This window comes from Mesoplodon densirostris, chromosome 10 (assembly GCF_025265405.1).
Source record: "Mesoplodon densirostris isolate mMesDen1 chromosome 10, mMesDen1 primary haplotype, whole genome shotgun sequence".
NCBI classification, from domain to species: Eukaryota; Metazoa; Chordata; class Mammalia; order Artiodactyla; family Ziphiidae; genus Mesoplodon; species Mesoplodon densirostris.
The window spans coordinates 105836257-105852972 of record NC_082670.1 but is presented as its reverse complement, the minus strand read 5'-3'; the positions used below and the strand labels follow the sequence as shown (position 1 = coordinate 105852972).

Genomic DNA, 16716 nt, shown 5'->3' with positions numbered 1-16716 from the left:
CAACACAAATGATTTTCAGTCAAAAGATCACTGGCTATTGCCAGGTGATTAGCAAAGACTCAGAGACTGTTCAGCTTTTGGGCTAATCCTAATCAAGCTCCTCACTTTACAGGTCCAAAAATGTTAAAACCTGCCTGAGGTAACACAGCTAAGTTATGAGTGATATCAGGACCAGATCCCTGGGTTCCTTCTGATTCTGTGTTCAGCATTCTTGCCTCTTTATCCTGTTGACTATGTCAAAGAATCGAAGAACACCAGTTCTTTCAAGTAGGGGACAAAAAAGTTTTTCCTTTTTCCAAATATTGGTAACTTAGATAAGCTTTTTGAATGAGGGCAGAAATCTAAGAGCAGTGACAAAGGCTGATTTCAACAATACCCTTGTTTGGTTTCTTATGTTAATACTTTTAAATAACTTGTCATCTTTTACAGTAACAATGGAAATAGAATACTGTAATGATTCCCTAGAGTTATTTTAATACTGTTCATAATTAAAATATGAGCAATGACATTCTGGACTCTCAGATATCTAAATAAAATAATAAGGAAAAGTGTATTAGTTATATATAGTATGTAAAATAAGGCCTCTTCTATTTAGTTAGATAGGCAGTTAAATAGCCTCCATGGAGCTATTTCTGCATTGTGAGGTTGAGACTGGGGTGGAAAAGAGAGTTCATACTTAAAGTCTCATATTAACCATAACATAATTTGCAGAATTATAGTTAAGGGATGAAGGTGAGAACTATCCTTTATCATCTTTCTTATGGCCTTAAGATACCAAGAAACCTGTCCTGAGAATACTGAGGGTTTTTTTTTTTTTTTTTTCGTTTGCTGCGTTGGGTCTTCGTTGCTGCACCTGAGCTTTCTCTAGTTGTGGCGAGCGGGGTCTACTCTGTGTTGTAGTGCACGGGCTTCTCATTGTGGTGGCTTCTCTTGTTCTGGAGCACAGGCTTTAGGCCTACGGGCTTCAGTAGTTGCAGCACACGGGCTCAGTAGTTGTGGCTCATGGGCTTAGTTGCTCTGCGGCATGTGGGATCTTCCCGGACCAGGGCTCGAACCCATGTCCCCTGCATTTTCAGGAGGATTCTTAACCACTGCGCCACCAGGGAAGCCCAAGAATACTGAGTTTTAATGACTCATTTGATAATAGAGAATCTTTTCCATGTAGTTGGTAGTAGTCTTTGCAAGAATGTTTTATGGAAGTGACTTTGTTTCAGTATCATTGTATGGGATCATACTCAGCTTTTTGAGTGTCTGGTGTAATTTAAATTACACATCCACATGTAATTTAAGTTGCATGTCAGCTTTTTGAGGTAGGTCTGATCTTTGTTACAAATGAGGTAAGTAGGGCTTAGGGAAAATTTTAAATTTGCCTAAGACTAGTGAGCTAGTACATGGCTGAGTCTAAGTCTTTTGCTCGACTCTACTAAGCACAGGTGCCTTAATATTGTAAGTTGGTTATCATGTACTTAGTGTGAAGAGTATAATATAAAGGCAGAGAGTGTAGAAAATCTTAGAAGGCTCTAGACTGCTAAAAAATTGGTAACCTCCCAACCAGTTAGAAGATACATCGAAGTAGACTAATTTTCCTGAAACACCTAAAGAAAAAAATTAAACAGTTCGTCTTAACGATTAAATTAAAACAAGATTTGAAGTCTGATAATCAACTCTTATATTAGAAATGAATAAAGTAGAAATTTAACTAAAAGAAAGAAGTGTTTCTCATTTTCATATCTATGTCAAAAGGCCATAGTGAAATTGCTCAAAGTCCAAAAGTAACCACAGTCTTATTAACCTCCACTGTTTTAAAAGTAGGAAATGAGGGGCTTCCCTGGTGGCGCAGTGGTTGAGAGTCCGCCTGCCGATGCAGGGGACGCGGGTTCGTGCCCCTGTCTGGGAAGATCCCACATGCCGCGGAGCGGCTAGCCCCGTGAGCCATGGCCGCTGAGCCTGTGCGTCCGGAGCCTGTGCTCCGCAACGGGAGAGGCCACAACAGTGAGAGGCCCACGTAATGCAAAAAAAAAAAGTAGGAAATGAGAAGTAATTGACTGATTTATCTTTGCCTCCAGGTAATCTGACTGGTGGCAGGTAACATGGCAGTTAGTAGCAATGATTATTTTTAATTGTGTGTTTTTCTTGTCATCCCCTGCCCTGCCAAGTTTCTATAGCCATCTGGAGGGGTAAGGCAAGAGTGCTGGAGCATTGTCCTAAGAAAGTTCTACTTCTCTTTTTGAGCCTTGAATTAACACAACATCTTAAATTGGGGGGTACTTCTGCAGTCATTAAGCTTGGTAACATTCTCCCCAGGTGGTTGTCTGGGCTCCCAGAGAAGCGCATTCTACTTGTGGATGCCTCTGTTAGACAAATCTAACATGTTAAACCGAAATCTGGTTCCTTGTATTTCTCCAGTTAGGGCCAATCAGAATGTGTACTGCCTCTGCAGGTATGAATTGCTTTCGCAGTGTGTTGTCTCTGAATAGTCCCTTCTCGAGGCTAATAATCCCTAGTCCTTGGGATATTCTTTCTTTCTTTCTTTCTTTCTTTCTTTCTTTCTTTCTTTCTTTCCTTCTTATTTATTTATTTATTTATTTATTTATTTATTTTTTGCGGTACGCGGGCCTCTCACTGCTGTGGCCCCTCCCATTGCGGAGCACAGGCTCCGGACTTTTTTATTTTTTAATTCAACAACTATTTATTTATCCAAGCATTCTAAGTGTAGAATGCAGTAGTGAATCCTCGCAAACACTGTACTGTGAAGTTATCTCTATATCATAAGTGAGGAAACAAAAAATTGAGGTTGGAGTGATTGTCAAGTTCACACAACTGGTAAGAAGTTTATTGGATATCAGAACCAAGTCTTTCTAGCTCCAAAAGTCATGCTTTTGACCACTACCCTTTGCTGCTGTGGGTCTTGCCAAGAAAAATCTTGTAGCCATCAGTAAGGCCTGGAGCAGATAGCTCAAAGAGAAAACTGACCTAAAGAATGGCCTTCTAGCTATGAGATTCTGGGATGCCAAATGAATTTGGAATCTCCCTGGGTTCCACCAGGAAACTCCAAATCAGGAAGATTCTTGGCAGTCACAGATTTAAATTTGTGGTTTAAACAATTCACTAAGGACCCTAGAGCCCCATGTAAATATGGAGCGCTTCACGAATTTGAATGTCATCCTTGTTCAGGGGCCGTGTTACTGTACTCTGTGTTCCAATTTTAGTATATGTGCTGCTGAAGCAAGCACTAGGGTGTTCTTTCACATTGTAATTTTGAATATTTAGTCACACTGGTACATCAACTCTTGGTTGTTCTAGTTCTTCAGTAATTCTTAAATGATGGTCTCCAGAACAAAGTACAATGTCCAGATATGGTTACAGTGGTGACTAGAGCTTAGCTATTGCTTTTCTAATTCTAAGGTCTTATATGCTTCTTTTAATATAGACAACTCTATTTTGAAGCTGTTTTTCCTTTTTGCAGTTTGACTTATTTTTCATATCATCTTTGATTTTTACCTGGGGAAAATCATAGAATTTAATTCAGAGCAGTTGAAAATTTTGTAGATAGTGCTTTAAAAATATAGATGCTCAGTAATTTTGAGAATGTTAGAAGACTTTTCTAGTGAACTTCTTGTTTTGTCTTAAAAAAAAAATTCCCATCTCAAAATAATAGAAATTTCAGCCTCTGAAATTGTAATAAAGTATCTCTCAGAAAATCAGAAGTGATGATATGGATTGGTCTGGGTCTGTAGGGCCCTAAGAGGAAGAAATTCTTGTTAGCAATTTACTTATTTTCAGGATAGTGGATAGTAAGATAGCAAATGTTGCTTTTCCACCGTATTTGTGATTTTATGATCTTCTTAGACGTCACATAGTTTTTAAAAAAAATAATGTTCTGAAGAGCTGGCACTTCTGTTTAAACTGTTAGAAAAATTTGATCCTACAGTGCAAAGTTGTAATCTGGAAAGCAGTATTTGACATTTGAATATTGCTTTCCTGGTTTGGGGGTGAATTTTTTTAGTTTAAGAGAAATTCCCAGATTTAATTTCTGAGCTAGAGTCTTAATCAGTTGTTGACAATTTAATTTGAACTTAAACTTTCTTTTTAGCAAATATCAGTACCAGGGAATTAATTCATTCCCTGGCTTAGTTGGGAAAGATGTTTTTAGAAAGCTTTACTACCACTATTTCTAGAGGCCCTCTGTTGGTACCTTCTGGTACTGCTGAGAGTATTGTTTAATGAAATTGCTAATTCTTCTGCATTGTACTAGTGATTCTTACTCTCTGCAGTGTATTTTAAACATAATTTTCTTGGTTAACCCTAATAATAATCCCAAAGTCTTATTTTTAATTACCAACCTGGTTTTGGAGCTAATTTTTAACAAATGTTGGCACAAATTCTGAACTTTTGCAGAGACCCTGTGGTTGGTAAATAACTTCAGGATTTTTACTTTGGTCAATAAGGTTGTTTTGGTTTTAAATAACAGAAAGTAGACAATGTGCTTTGAAAACCTAATTTTTTTTCTTTTTTTTTTTTTTTTTTTTTTTGCGGTACGCGGGCCTCTCACTGTTGTGGCCTCTCCCGTTGTGGAGCACAGGCTCCGGATGCACAGGCCCAGCGGCCATGGCTCACGGTCCCAGCCGCACCGCGGCATGTGGGAGCTTCCCGGACCCGGGCGAGCCCGTGTCCCCTGCATCGGCAGGCGGACTCTCAACCACTGCGCCACCAGGGAAGCCCTGAAAACCTAATTTAATTTAAATGTGCTCGCCTTTCTAAAGGTGCTGGATATAGTGATTTTCCAAAGACTCATTCATCATTCCCTTGCCTTCTTTTTAGAATACTACTTATGACAACATGAACAAATAATAAAGCATTTTGATAGTGTGCTATAATAAAGCATTTTGAGAGTGTGCTCTAAACAGTAATGTACTTGAAAACTAATTTCAAGGATAACAGTATTTTCAGTGTTAATTGAAATGGACTTGGTATGTTCTGAGGATCACTTCCAATATTAAGATTTTGGAGAATCCAGCTTAGGCCTTTAAAGGTAGATAAATTCAGTCAACTTAGTTTGAATTTTTAGATTTAGGTTGGAGGGATAATGAAAGATATCCTCACAGGTCTTTATCCCCCCTCTGGGCGTGTGTGTATGTTTGTACGTATGTATGAGTGTATGTGTACCTGTACACAATTGCCACACGCATGGTGTAAGCTTGATGGAGAGTTGGATAGTCCATTTCTTTGCCACTAGTTCTGCACTCTTTTGCCAAGAAAGTCACTTTATTATTTTGATATTTTGGAAGATTATTTGGGTGCCCTTAAGGTCTGATGCTGAACACTTATTTATACATGGTTGGTGGTACACTGTTTATGAGTATTTAATATCTATTGAAAATTCATAATCATATAGGTAGGCCTCCTATGACCTAATTTTTAAAAAAAAATAAAGGAAAGTTCATTAACAGTCTAGAGTAGTGGCCTCCAAATTATTTTGCTCACCCACACCTTTTAGTGTATCTCTAATGTTTTTATATTTTATGTATTTTAATATTTTATATAATTGTTCCTATATATTATGTATCTCATATAACACAAAAATAGATATGAAAAGGATGAATAAAAAATATAAATGAAAGTTATAATGTGTTCTTTCCATGACTCATTGCTTGTCTTGTATACACACTGTGGTGCATGTATCCTGTATTTAGACCAAAATTAAAAGTCAGGATAATTTCCCTCTAAAGAATTTTTTGATAATATGAAAATCATTTGTACTTGTCTTAGAAATATGACACTAGTACAATATAAGAACAAATTTTACAATACAACTGTCCAGTTTTGAGGTAGGCTGCCTTGGGGTGATGAGGCAAAGGCTGGAGAACCACACATCATGCATGTTGTAGGAAAAATCCACGACTCCAATTGAGAGTTGGATGAAATGACTTCTAATATTTCTTCTAAGATTCTGGGACTATAGATATGAATTCATAGGTTGAGCACTTAAATTTAAAACACTGCAGGGAAGTTAGGCTGTGAATGAAGAAGTGGCTCAGGAGTATGCTAGGAAGTTGTTGCACTTCATCCAAACCTCTGCTTAGCTCTTCTGCTGTCAGCTTTAGAAATTTGAAGGTTTCTGATTCTCAAGCCATCTCTACGTAGGAAAAAGTATTAAGGTATCTTTCAAGCCTATAGCCTGACTAAATGGGAGAGTAAATATATAAGCAACAAGGGATTCCAACAATGGACTTTATCATTTACTCTGCTTCATTATATCAAAGAGAGAAAAATGAAAACAAGTTTAGAATAGATGAGCAAATATTTTAAAGTGTATAGTATCACAGATGGCTTAGTAAATATGTTTTCGATTTGTTAAATTCCGTGTAACATATATAAGTACTATTTCATTAGAGTTAGTCTGTTCTGCAGTAGAACTTGAACAGCTTCATCTTTTAAACCTCAAAATTCTATCACCTTAAAAACAAAAACCTTAGCTTCTCCCTAAACTCCCTTTTTTGTTTTTGGTGAGGGGATGGTTAGTTTGTGAAATCCAACTAACAAAGGTAAGTCAGCAGTAAACCTACAACTTCTTCCACTATACATATCTTGATTTGAGTATTGTGAATGTGACTGCAGTGCTATAGAGTACCTGCTGAAGTTTTTCTGTTGTGGTGGTGGTTTTCTTCTTTCCTGGTTTATATAATACCCTGTTCTCTTTCATTGTTAACACAGAGGCAAAAGCCCTTCTGCACCAGTGAATCTAAAAGTGATACTGGAATCACCAAAACTTGAGATTTTTTTTCATAATGGCTGATCCTGTATTTATTGAGAAGATTTGCATCTCAACAGCATTTTTCTCTTAGCAATGTAAAAATCACGAAATGAATGAAAGGCCGTAAGAGTGAAATAGAGCTCTAATTCTGATCTATTTATTTCTGAGCATTTCTTTATAAGAAGTTTAATAGTGGACTAGTGCTTCAGAGGAACTGAAGATTGGTATATAACCTCCCCCATATGGATGCTCTGTGGAAAATGTTTTCTAGGACTTTACCATAATAGAGACTTATTAGAACATATACAATCTTAGGGAGCATACTCTTGGTTTATTAGTAAAAGTCTCCTGTTAAGCAGTTATGCAAATGCACATTTAAATAACCACCTTAGGACTAGAATATCTTAAACATTGCTTTCTGGCTTAAGCTCACCACAGGCTTTCCAACAACTTTAGACTTGTTTTCAATGATTGTAGATGGTTCAGGTCACAACTGTACATTCTTCTAGCAAAAGAACAGGGTCCAAGTTTTCTACTCCTTGGAACTGTTGTCTGCTGCAAGAATGCAAAACAGCTGAAGAAAATAATCTACCCCATTTTGTTACTGTTAAGTGCGATTGTTATGACTTGAAATGTTTCTTTGATAAGTTTTCTTCTATTTTCCATATTCCTTGGTTATCATACATTGTCTTTACATGATTTGTGATGAGTTACACTGAACATAGAATCAAATTAAGTTTAAGCAGATAAATATGTGTGAGATTAATATATTCTTCCTAGGAATGTTTACTCAGAGGGCCTTAAGGTATAAGGTGACCTTGCTTAAGTTTCTTTGCATAAAGATAGAATTCAGTCTATTTTCTAATTATCAGAAGTTTAGCTTTGTAAGAAGGGGAATAAAGGTTTATGACCTGATTATAGCTGAGAAGAATTTAGGCCACAGTATAAATTTACCTGCCTTGGGTCTACCTACTAGTTTGTGATATGTATTCCTTGTTGTCTGCTTACAGTTCTATCTCATTATCTTCTGTTGCATTAGGGTACAGAGGTTTGTAGGTTGGTACAGAGATCAAGATAAGCTTGACTTTTTTACATCTTTTTTTTTAAAATCTTCATTGGAGTATAATTGCTTTACAATGTTGTATCAGTTTCTGCTGTACAACAAAGTGAATCAGCTATATGTATACATATATCCCCATATCCCCTCCCTCTTGAGCCTCCCTCCCGCCCTCCCTATCCCACCCCTCTAGGTTGTCACAAAGCGTCAAGCTGATCTCCCTGTGCTATGTAGTAGCTTCCCACTAGCCATCCATTTTACATTTGGTAGTGTATATATGTCAATGCTACTCTCTCCCTTTGTCCCAGCTTCCCCCTCTCCCCTCCGTGTCAAGTCCATTCTCTTCATCTGCATCTTTATTCCTGCCCTGCCACTAGGTTCATCAGTACCGTTTTTTTAAATTCCATATCTGTGCGTTAGCATACGGTTTTTGTTTTTCTCTGTCTGACTTACTTCACTCTGTATGACAGACTCTAGGTCCATCGACTTTTACATCTTGTTTTCATCATTATGAGGATTTGTGGCTCTAGTGTTTTACTAAATAAAATCAACTGAATAAAATAAATCAGTTTCCTCATTTAGATGAGACACAGTTTGTCACATCCAGACTAACTTTACTGGGTAGTTATTTTTTACTCTTTTAGTGGGATTTACCTAAAAATGAGGTTTAAAAAAAGACATTGATGTTTGTATAAAGGAAAAAACATTACTATATGTCTCTCCTTTACTACTCATACGGAACACTTCACTGTTGGTTACCAAATGTGTAGGGTTTCCCCCCACACACCAAGCAATTCTCTGCAGCACTAGCTGGGTGTCCTACAACTTAATGCAATTCTGACACTATCTGAGGATAGCATCAGATCCCACAGGTCAAGGGCTAAGTCCCACAAGGCTGCCTCCCATTCCTCTTTAGTCGCCAATCACAAATCCAGGTTGTCACCTGTGCTTCTGACCAGCTGGCTCTAGAACCTTCTCATGACCCACTCCTTGGGTTTGATTAATTTACTAGAACGGATAAAAGAACTTGAGAAAATATTTTACTTACTACACTACAGCTTTATTACAAAAGGATGTAACTCAGGAACAGCCAGATGGAAGAGATGCATAGGGAAAGGTATGTGGGATGAGACTTAGAGCTTCCCTGCCCTCTCCCAGGACCTCCATGTATTCACCAAGCTGGAAGCTCTCCAAATCCAATGGTTCAGGGATATTTATGGAAGCTTCATTACATGGGCATGATAGATTAAATCGTTGGCCTCTGGTGACTGAGTGTAATCTCTAGTCCCTCTTTCCTTCCCTGGGGTAGGGGTTGGGTTGGGTGGGATGGGGTGGACTGAAAGTTCCAACCCTCTAATCACATGGTTTGGGTCCCCTGGTAACTAGCCGCCATCCATGGGTTACCTGGGGACTTTATAAAAGTCACCTCATTAGCACAAATTCAGGTGTAGTTGAAAGGGACTTGTTATGAATAATAAGACACCCATTTCACCTTTATACTCTGAAGCTATTTTAGGAACTGAGGACAAAACACCAAATATTATAACAAGACGCTCCCATTGCTTTTACCCCTTAGGAATTCCAAGAATCTTGGGAGCCATGATCTAGGAACCATGGACACAAGACCAAAAGAGACGTGTATTATAAATCACAATATCATATGTTCAATGTGAAAAATAACAAAAGCCATTCTTTTTTGTTTAATTTGAATGTTTTAATTATATATTTTTCTATAGATACTGTCTTTTATCTCTCTTCTTTAAGATTTGTACCCTTGTGATTTTTTTCTTCCTGTTAGTTTGCATCTCTTGTCATTCACTGTCTGTGGCTTCACAATTCAGTATTGTCCTAGTACCATTTTTAAAATCACAGCTGGAAGCACTGAAAAGCATTCTGATAAAGGAAGACTGAATTGTGACTTTAGACCAACAATAAGCTACAGGAACAAATGATGTTTAAAAAATTAATTTTATTTCAATATGTGTTTGTGTCTTTGGTCCTTCAGAGAATTGTTGAAACCAAGAATTTAGAAGTCACAGACTTCTGCTTTTCAACACAGAAGTATAAAATATTTTACTTGCTTGCGAATCTGCTATTTTACTTTTTTTTTTTTTGGCTGCTCCATGCGGCTTGTGGGATTTCAGTTCCCTGACCAGGGATCGAACCCTGGGCCCTTGGAGTAAGAGAGCATAGTCCTAACCACTGGATCACTAGGAAATTCCCTTAACGTTTTTTGTGAAGAAGTATCCATAGACTCATTTACTGCCATCTTTCAGGTTCTCAGAGCTCTCACAAACAAGTATTTTCTTCAGCATATCTAACCCAAGGAAAATTTATTTTAATTTTTATGTTTATCAAACAGCCATGCTGTACAAGGTTCTAATAACTGGAACTCTTGATCCTATTTCCCACTTTCCTCAGGCAACCATATTTAAACTTTTATTCTGGAATATGCTTAACTCTATTTTTTTCTGTTTTAGATAACATCTGTTGATTTCCTATGATGAAGATGATGATTTAGCTTCTCTCTCCTGCCCACATCTTACTAAGATTTTAGTTAAATTTCAATATATTGTTTACATTGTGTCAATGTAAATTTTTTACACCTTAACCTTATAGTATATGATTACATTTCCCTTTTTATACAATTTTTTGTTGTCTGTGGAGTTAATTGCTTCGATTTTTATTGTTCTTTATAGCTGTAATTGGGTCATCTCCAGATTCTGTAAGAACTATAAATCTTCTCTCAATACTTTCAAAAGCATCATATGTTCTTCTGTTTTATCTTTTTCTTCGTGTTATACCTCCCGGAGCCCTCACTTCGCCTATAGTCTGAATTGATTGCTGTCCAAGACCACACACCTTTTGTCAGAATTCCTTCCTCTGTTAATAAAAGATCCCTGTTTCCTTGGTTTCATTTTGTTGTCTTTACTGACTTATTCCTTTTTATGAAGCACATTCTCCATGGAGCCTTATGAAAAAGCATGCATAGGAGATCATTTTTCAGAAATTATGCTCATTTCAGATTTTCTTTATTTTACTCTAATACTTAATTTAATACTTCATTGACTGGGTGTGGAATTTTAGGTTGGAAATAATTTCCCCTTAGAATTTTGTAAAGCATTGTGTCTTTATCTTCTAGCTGCTAGTATTACTAGCTTCTGGTGCCATACTGATTCGCAGTCCTCTGGGTAGCAGTTTTAAAAAGTCTTCTCTTTATCTCTGTTTTCCTGAAGTTTTACAGTGATGTGCCTTGGTGTGAGTCCTGGCATTTTTTGGTCTGTATACTGTGGGTCCTTTCAATCTGGACAACTCAAAGACTGGAACTAGAAACAGTAGTTTTAGAAAACTATCTTACAATATTAATTTCTGTTCCATCAAACCTCCCAAATTTGTTTTCACCACACCTCCCACTAACCTGCCAAGCATTTACCTAATGGGAGAAAAGCTGATTTTGTTTAAAATTTTTATTATGTAATATTTTATTCATATAAAAATAAACGTATGTACTATGACACACAAGACCTGTGAACCTACCATGTAACGTAAAGAATGGGAACATTAGGGCTTCCCTGGTGGTGCAGTGGTTGAGAGTCCGCCTGCTGATGCAGGGGACACAGGTTCGTGCCCCCGTCCAGGAAGATCCCACATACCACGGAGCGGCTGGGCCCGTGAGCCGGGGCCGCTGAGCCTGCGAGTCCGGAGCCTGTGCTCCGCAACGGGAGAGGCCACAACAGTGAGAGGCCCGTGTACCACAAAAAGAAAAAAAAAAGAATGGGAACATTAGAACATTACCATCACCATGTTCTTGGAACTGTATGGGATTCTCCCACTGTTGAAAATTTTTTATTTCACTCACTTTACTTTAAAAAAAATACTTAATTACATATTGTATGTGACACTGTTCAGTTGTACTTGTTTGGGGGCTTTATAAAATGATATTATAGATTATGTAGTCTTCTGTGACTTGCTTTTTACACAGAAATATTTTTCTAAGGTTGATCCATGTTATTGCATACAGTTGTAGTTCATTTGTACTGTTTATTTAATTTTCTCCCTCATTTATCTTTTTCTTAGTCAGAGGTTGGATCTCCTATTTTGTTTTGTTTCCTTATTTTCTGACTTTTTTATCCTGACTTCTGGGAAATTTCCTTGAAACTTATTTTCCAGTACTTCCATTAAAATATTTTATTTCTATCATGTTTTAAATTTTTGAAGTGCTTTTTCTCTTCTATGAAAACTTCTTTATAATAACCTATTCTTATAGGTTATGTTTTCTTTTGTGTCAAAGTTTTTTTTTTTTTTTTTTGCTTCCTATATAGTCTCTGTCTCTTCAGAGTTTCTTTCCCTTTTTCTTTTTTCCTGGGTGTTTTAGTCTCTGTCTTTTTTGTTACAGGCTTTTCTCAAGTATCTTTCTTGCCATGGCTTTGTCTTCATATTTGAGGGAGGCATTAAAATGTTGTGGGAAGCTCTCCTTTGTGAAAGGCTTGTAGGTTGATGGTTTTTTACTATAGAGTAATTAGGCAGAGACCCATTTTATTGCAGACCTCTCCACTTGTCAGTATCTGTAGGTCTTGTCTTCAGTTCTACAGTCACCTTTTCAAGAGAGATTATTCAAACTTTTGCATTTGCTGGTGGATGAATGATGGTGGTGGTAATAGCCTGGCTGCCTTGTGGCCTAGTGCCTTCCGCTAGGAGGAAGAGGACTAAAATTCTCATTTATCAGTTTAATTCTTCTGTCCTTAGAATGGTACCTCATTCCAGCCCTCAGCTGTGTCTAGAGGCTCTCAGTCTAGAATCCTTCTCGTCCCTTGTTTCAGTCTTCGCCAGAAAATAAAACTCTGGACAGATCACCTTCCTGTGTGTTAGGAGAATGAGCTGCTGGTCTAGATCTAAGCGTTCATTATAAATACTTATAACCAGTCCTTCTGTTTTCAGGCCCAACCCAATGCCCTTGTTTGTGAGTAGCCCCTGATACTTCTAAGCCTTGACCTTTCTATCCTTTTGGCATAAATAGGCTTGCTTCTTGGTTTCCTCACACCACCCACTACCCTGCCAAGTACTTACCTGACTGGAGAAAACCCCAAAGCTGTCATTTATTACCGGACCATCATTTTTTCACTCCCAGAGAGTTTTATTGACATCTCTTATTTACTGTTGTCTCCTCTCAAGTTTGCTGAGCCTTTCTGGGTATATGCCTTTTGTTATTCAATTTGAGTAGAAAGCCAAGATAAGTATGTTCAGTTCCTCATGTTTAATCCATGATTCCTCTCTAAGGAAGCTTTTATTACAACAGAAATGTGAGGGACTTTGATATAGACTTGCCCTCTGAAGTCTTCTTTGTTCTCAAAGTAGAAATCAGCAAAAATTTCATTTCTGCTGGTTGTGATCCAGGTTAGTTTATTTTTCAGCACATACAGAGCCTTTTGAAATATAGGGGACCACTCTTGTAAAGTAGAAAAGACTAGGATCCATTTGTTTCTTCCTGTAGCCACTAAAAAAATAACATTCCTATAGCAATTTTGTAGTTATCTTCTGTCTCAGATTCTTTTTACTGGACAGCTAAACATGAACTTCATTCTCTTTTCATGGACCTAGAGTGTCATAGACAGAATAATCTTTTTAAAATTTGAATTTGGATATTAAAACTTAGTTTTCCAAGTCCTGATTTGGGTGAAGGAAATCTAGATTAAGTTTAACCAAACTGTGGTTTTTATTATATTTTATACTTAAATAGTACTTTGAGCCATATGAAATTGCCAATAGTTGAGCAGTTGTAGCCTATAAAAATGGTAATTTTATGTGATTTAACATAACAAAGTTAAAAGATCTTAATAGTTTAGTTAACAGTCCTTTCTGTCCAATGTCGGAATTTGTTCTATAGCATTTTGGGAAATATTCCAGTAGGAGGAAAGGATGAGATAAAATGATAATGTCAGGCTAAGTAAGAGGAAGAGTTGAGGTCCCTATTCAGTATAACTGTTATGTCCAAGAGTTGCATCAGGGTTCCTGTGGTGTTCTAGAAGCTCCACACTACTGAGGCTGGAGGCTATAAATTACATGGAGTGCCAATTAGATACACAATGCCTGTGAATTTGGACACTAACACACACTCCCTGAGTACCTGGCTGCCAGGCTACAAATCTGTAGAGGATTTCAGCAAATATCAGTTTAGCTGGAATAGTATCACTTAATTTTGTTTATTCTGTATACAGCCTTTATGTGTATTTCCTTAAGTTAGTTAAAGGTTGAACTTTAAAATGATAATATGACTGTCAGGTTTAAAACATTGTAGAGATAAAATATACAACAACAATAGCAAAAAGGACTGGGGGGAGGATTGGTTTGTTTGGAAGGTGGTTAAGGTAGACTGTAACCCTATAATTTACAGGGTTACCACTAAAAGGATAACACAAAAATGCATAAAAAACTAATAGAAGAGATTAAATGGAATATTAAAAATACTTGATGAATAGAAAAGAAGAATAAAGGAATAAAGAACACATGGGACAAATTTAAAACAAATAGCAAGATGGAAGTAAAAAGACAGAAAAAAGACCATGCAAACACTAACCAAAAGAAAGCTGTTGTTAAAGCTATGTTAATATCAGATAGGTTAGACATTAAGGCAGGAAGTATTGCTAAAGATAAAGAATGACATTTTCATAATGCTAAAATGGTCCTCAGTAGAAAGACATAACAATCCTAAGCAACCTTGTTGCTTGGTTTGCTGACCATACATGTGTGGTGTTTGGGTCTTTTCTTTTCAGGAGTGTTGTCATTTTTCACTGCTAGAGATGTTTCTTAAGTCTGTGAGGGAAGAGTTGTTGCTTTGTCTCTGTGGTTATGTTCATTTTAGTACATGCTCTGGGCGTTGTAAACGATTGTGTGGGGTACCACCTGAGAGAACAAAGCCTCACAATTATAATTATTTCATTTAGTGTTGTAGTTACTTTTAATGTAATTATTGGCCTTTAAAACATGCCATGCATGAAAAATAGAATTTAGATGAGGACTAAAGAAATTATGTTTCAAAGAATTCTTTTTTAACATTGTGCGATTATGAGTAATAAGGTACTATAAGGAACAAATCAGGAAGGAGAAGCTGGATTCTTGTTAGTAAGCCTTTTTTTTTTTTTTTTTTGGTATTAGGTCTTTAAAGCCCTGCAGTGATGTATTATTGTCAAAAGTCTTCATTTCTATCTGGAGAGAATGTCCTGTTATTTAGAGAATATTCCATTTTTCTGGAAAAAGACATCTGTTTGTTGATCTTCATGCCTAAATGTAAGAAAAGGAGAGAGGTTTAAGGAAACAAAAGAGCTGAATCAAAGAGCATACTTGGAAATAGACAGAAATACAATTAGTGTAACTTTAAAAAATTTGTGGTAAAAGCACATAACAAAATTTACTATTTAACTGTACAATTTAGTAGTGTTAAATATATTCACTTTGTTGTGAAATAGATCTCCAAACCATTTCATCTTGCAAATCTGAAAATCTATAACCATTTAAAAACTCTTCCTTTCTTCCCTCCCCTCAGCCACTGGTATCCACAATTCTACTTTGTGTTTGAATTTGACTACTCTAGGTACCTCATATAAGTGGAATCATACAGTATTTGTCTTTTTCTGACTGGCTTATTTCACTTAACATAATGTCCTCAAGGTTCATCCATCTTGTAGCATGTTACAGGATTTCCTTCCTTTTTAAAACTGAATAATATTCCCTTGTGTGTATAGACCACATTTTGTTTATCCATTTATCTGTTGGATATTTGGTTTGCTTCCACCTCTTGGCTATTGTGAATAGTGCTGCTATGAACATGGGTGTACAAATACCGTCTCGAGACCCTTTGCATATATACCCAGAAGTGGGATTGCTGGATCATATGGTAATTGTATTTTTAATTTTTTGAGGAACTGCCATACCACTTTTCCACAGCAGTTGCACTGTTTTGTATTTTACATCAGTGTGCAAGGGTTCCCGTTTCTCCACGTCCTTGTGAACGCTTGTTTTCTGTTGTTTTTTTTGTTGTTGTTGTTAGTTGCCATCCTAACAGGTATGAGGCAATATCTCATTGTGGTTTTGATTTGCATTTCCCTGATGATTAGTGATGTTGAGCATCTTTTCATATGCTTGTTGGCTATCTTTTGTCATCTTTGGAGAAATGTCAGTTCATATCCTTTGCCCATTTATTCATCAGTTTGATTTTTTGTTGTTGAGTTGTATGAGTTCTTTATATATTTTGGATATTAAGCCCTTTTCAGATATATGACTTACAAATATTTTCTCCCATTCAGTAGGTTGTCTTTTCATTTTGTTGATGGTCTCCTTTGCTTTGCAGAAGCTTATTAGTTTGATGTATTCCCACTTGCTTATTTTTACTTTTGTTGCCTTTGCTTTTGGTGTCAAATCCAAAAAATCATTGCCAAGACTGACGTCAAGGAGCTTACTGCTTATGTTTTCTTCTAGGTGTTTTATGGTTTCAGGTCTTACATTCAAGTCTTTAATCCATTTTGGGTTAATTTTTGTGCTAGTGGTCCCGTTTTATTCTTTTACATGTGACTGTCCAGTTTTTCCAATACCATGTATTGAAGTGACTGTTATACGACAGTTATTTAAAACTCTTTGTCAGGCAGCTCATAGATTGTTTCTTTAGAGTCGGTTTCTGGAGTTTAATTTTGTTCCTTTAATTGGGCCCTACCTCCCTGTTTCTTTATATGTTTGTGGTTTTTTGCTGGGGCATTTGAAAAAACAGTCACCTACCCCTGCCTTTGCATACTGAATTCCTTCTAGGACCTCTCAAGCCTTTTCTGATCTTAGCTCCCCCTGGGATTTGCCTGCAGAACTGCAGCTGTAAGGTGCTTTTTGCATCTTGTTTACAGTGTCTTGCAACTCTGGTTCC

At 36.9% G+C, this 16716-nt stretch overlaps 1 protein-coding gene and 1 non-coding gene across 3 annotated transcripts in view; one reads left to right on the top strand and one right to left on the bottom strand.

The window, feature by feature from the left end:
- TMCC1 (transmembrane and coiled-coil domain family 1) overlaps window positions 1–16716 on the top strand; it is a 221775-nt gene that overhangs the window by 82932 nt on the left and 122127 nt on the right. The window lies entirely within an intron of this gene.
- On the bottom strand, window positions 3130–3233 carry LOC132498045 (U6 spliceosomal RNA). The gene has a single exon (XR_009533668.1). It is a non-coding gene; the product is annotated as a U6 spliceosomal RNA (small nuclear RNA).